Raw genomic sequence first — 4,772 nt, 5'->3', positions numbered from 1 at the left:
CATCACAATAAGATTCAACATCCTCCAAAATAGTGGGATCACTACTTCCTAAAGTTGACACTCTTCCAAACCCACTTTCATCAATATAATCATCATAAGTAGGAGGCATGCTATCATCGTAATAACTTTGCATATCAAAACTTGGGACGCTAAAAATATCATCTTCATTAAACATAGCATCCCCAAGCTTGGGACAAACATTAATTCCAGCAAATATATTCTCAAATATTTCATCCTCATCAAACATAGCTTCCCCAAGCTTGGGCCCTTTCATATCATAAGCATAATCACTCTCATCATTAAAAATATTGATAGCACCAATAGTATAGCAATTATCATCATCATAATGAGTAGTAGGAGCAACATCATTTGGGAGGGTTACCTTTCTACCATTGTTGCTCCTTCTTTTCTTTTTCTTCTTCACATTATGTGTGGGTTCAACCTTCCTCTTTGAGCTCCTTATTGATGAGATTGGTTGAATAGCAAGCTCCTCCTCATTACCTGGTCCATCATAAGAAATAATAGGATGAGATTGGGAAGTCTCTTCCCTTTCATTAGTATTCTCATCATCTTCTATTTGCTTTCTCTTCTTTAGGTAATTGGCAATATCAGGATTTTCAATGCAGTTGTCCGCACGAAACAAATAAATCTTTTCTAGATCAATATCAAGAAAATGCATAAGATTACATTTTGGAATAGGCTTAGTTAAACGTTTCAACTCTTCACAACCAAAAAGCAACCTAAGTTCATTGTAATGAGAAAGGGAGATCAAATCATCACAATTTTTGGACACGATCCGATCATGAAACAATTTGCATTGGAGATGTAAATGATCTTGTTTATTGCAAAATTCACAACGGGAAAGATATCTTAAATTCTCCGCACTCTTATCTAGCCTTTCTTGCAACTTCTTAGTTTCTAAATATTTATGCCTCTTACAATATATATCTTCTCTATTTGGTGTGTTTATGCAAACATGCACTCCACAAAAGTCGACATCCTCATAAGATATATTTTCATCATGACTAGAGCAATCATCATTAGTACTAAGGATATTCAATGAGTTCATACTAACAACATTGCAATCATGCTCATCATTCAAAGATTCAGTACCAAGCATTTTAGAGCATTCTTCTTCTAGCACTTGAGCACAATTTTCTTTTCCATCATACTCACGAAAGATATTAAAAAGATGAAGCGTATGAGACAAACTTAACTCCATTTTTTGTAGTTTTATTTTATAAACTAAACTAGTGATAAAACAAGAAACAAAAAGACTCGATTGCAAGATCTAAAGATATACCTTCAAGCACTCACCTCCCGGCAACGGCGCTAGAAAAGAGCTTAGTTGACGGGGTGTGAGTGAGTGCCCTTAACCTAGCCTCCCCGGCAACGGCGCCAGAAAAGAGCTTGATGTCTACTACACAACCTTCTTCTTGTAAACGTTGTTGGGCCTGCAAGTGCATAGGTTTGTAGGACAGTAGTAAATTTCCCTCAAGTGGATGACCTAAGGTTTATCAATCCGTGGGAGGCGTAGGATGAAGATGGTCTCTCTCAAACAACCCTGCAACCAAATAACAAAGAGTCTCTTGTGTCCCCAACACACCCAATACAATGGTAAATTGTATAGGTGCACTAGTTTGGCAAAGAGATGGTGATACAAGTGCAATGTGGATGGTAGATATAGGTATTTGTAATCAGAAATAATAAAAACAGCAAGGTAACTAATGATAAAAGTGAGTGTAAACGGTATTGCAATGATAGGAAACAAGGCCTAGGGTTCATACTTTCACCAGTGCAAGTTCTCTCAACAATAATAACATAGATAGATCATATAACAATCCCTCAACATGCAACAAAGAGTCACTCCAAAGCCACTAATAGCAGAGAAGAAACATAGAGATTATGGTAGGGTACGAAACCACCTCAATGTTATTCTTTCGGATCAATCTATAAAAGAGTTCATACTAGAATAACACCTTAAGACACAAATCAATCAAAACCCTAATGTCACCTAGATACTCCATTGTCACCTCAAGTATCTGTGGCCATGATTATACGATGTGCATCACACAATCTCAGATTCATCCAACCAACATAAAAGTACTTCAAAGAGTGCCCCAAATTTTCTACCGGAGAGTCAAGAAAACGTGTGCCAACCCCTATGCATAGGTTCATGGGCAGAACCCGCAAGTTGGTCACCAAAACATACATCAAGTGGCACATGATATCCCATTGTCACCACAGATAAACACGGCAAGACATACATCAAGTGTTCTCAAAGTAAAGACTCAATCCGATAAGATAATTTCAAGAGGGAAACTCAATTCATCACAAGAGAGTAGAGGGGGAGAAACATCATAAGATCCAACTACAATAGCAAAGCTCGGGATACATCAAGATCGTGCCATAGAGGGAACATGAGAGAGAACACGAGAGAGATCAAACACATAGCTACTGGTACATACCCTCAGCCCAGAGGGTGAACTACTCCCTCCACATCATGGAGAGCGCCGGGATGATGAAGATGGCCACCGGTGATGGGTTCCCCCTCCGGCAGGGTGCCGGAATGGACTCCCAAGAGGTTTTTGGTGGCTATAGAGGCTTGCGGCGGCGTAACTCCTGATCTATCTTGATATTCGATGGTTTTAGGGTACGTTGGGTTATATAGGCGAAAGAAGTCGGTCGGGGGGGTGCTCGAGGGGTCCACGAGACAGGGGGGCGCACCCTGTAGGGGGGCGCCCCCTATCTCCTGGGCTCCTCGAGGTCTTCTGACTTGATCTCCAAGTCTCCAGGATGATATTCTTCCAAAAAATCACGATGCCGAAGGTTTCATTCCGTTTGGTCTCCGTTTGATATTCCTTTTCTTTGAAATACTGAAACAGGCAATAAAACAGCAATATGGGCTGGGCCTCCGGTTAGTAGGTTAGTCCCAAAAAGGAGACAAATGTGTAAAATAAAGCCCATAAAATCCAAAAGGGGTAATATAATAGCATGGAACAATCAAAAATTATAGATACGTTGGATACATATCATGACTACATACGAAGCAAAATGAGTGAATCTACACTCTAAAATATGCCCATTTGAAATTTGTAAAAAGACAAATATATAGGAACGAATGGGTATAATTTTGTGCATGGCACATGGATCCGGATGCTGAAGAGGCTTCTGGCAATGCTACAAGCTTCTAGCATTTGTTTACATAATTGACGTACTACACAAATAATTTTCCAGCGACATGAAATTGTACAATGCTATGAGCTTTCAGCTTTTGTTTCGTGTGTCTTGCCATCGATGCTCTTTCGGAAACAATAAAAAACTAATATTGGAGATCATAGCTAATATTTACATCACAACTGAAGACAAAGTTGTGAGAAGGTGTTAAATTAAAAGTGATCCATGCTTTCATTGGCAGCAACGTCCCCCCCCCCCCAGCTCTGTCTAAACCAACAAGGCATGTTGTGAAAAAAGTAGCTGTCTGGAGCATGTAACATTCCGATCATTTTGTGCAGTTCCACTAAAACAGAGCTGAGCGTCCCTGTTCCAAAGATACTAAGTGTGATTACGATAATAGAGGACTGGTGATGAAACAATAAACACACAAATAGAAGCCGGTCACCTTTGCAGCCTCTCTTAAGACTAACTAGTTGGAGAAGATTAGGCTCGGAGTTGGATGAGGAGGATAGAGCAAAACCAATCTCCCTTTCTAGAGTCGCACTAAAATGTACAAACCTTGCCCGTGTGACATTTTAGTACAACTGCACAAAACACTCTTAAGAAAAAAGTGATTTCTACAGTTCACCAAAAGGTCGCAATAGCAATGAGGTGAAATGGATAGCCCTGTTTGCAAAAAAGAGGTAGAAAGGAAACAATTACTGGACAATAACAGTTAATGACACATGCGATGACAAAAAAGAAGCATATTCCTTTTCCTAAGAGAAGATAACAACACAGTTGTGTTTGTCTAAAACGGTGTGAAGACGAGATTGCAATATGGAAAGTACACCGGACGAGCTATGTTTTGGGCAAAGAACTAGGGAAGATCCACATGCAAGATTTTCCGCATGCAACAATGTGGGAAGACGGGCAGTGGAGCAAGGCCGGAGGGGATACCTGGAGGCCGTCGGGATGTAACTAGGTGAGCGGCGGTGCGCGGAATCTGCCCATACTGTGGCAGCGAGCAGGTGATGTAGGCCCTACCACGCCGGAGCTTGGTCAGAGAGAACGATGTGTACCACAGATCGGGACGTGCTGCCTCGGTGCCGTCGAATGTAGAAACGATGCACATCCTCCCTTTCCGCAGGCGGACGGGATGCGGCCGGATCAGTGACCAATGGTGAGAGAGAGAGAGAGGCCACCGCAGCCTTGTGTGAGATACTCTGAAGAGAGACAAACCCAGGCAGGCAGGCTCCATTGTATATAGTGGAGCGAACTACCTGTTTATCCATAAAAAACATTTTATATTCTACGTGCCATTGAGCGATATAAATTTATTTAAAAATAACGCGCCAACGCATCAAGTCAAACTTTGTTTCGTCCATGCGTGGTACACAACCTCCGTAGGTAAACAACCTCTACATGCGTTCAAATTAGCACGTGGGCTGCCATTTCGTACAGAAATGAGCTCCACCGTGTACCCACATGGGTGTGGCCAGGCACGAAGCATGAGTACGTGCACCTATTCTCTTCTTGTGTACGTACACTACCTACGTGGGGTTGTGTGATAGAGATACAAACGTAGAGAGATATATTGTGTGGGTTCGTGAGTG

This window comes from Triticum dicoccoides, chromosome 2B (assembly GCF_002162155.2).
Source record: "Triticum dicoccoides isolate Atlit2015 ecotype Zavitan chromosome 2B, WEW_v2.0, whole genome shotgun sequence".
NCBI classification, from domain to species: Eukaryota; Viridiplantae; Streptophyta; class Magnoliopsida; order Poales; family Poaceae; genus Triticum; species Triticum dicoccoides.
The sequence above is the reverse complement of the archived record's forward strand: the minus strand, read 5'-3'. Positions refer to the sequence as shown.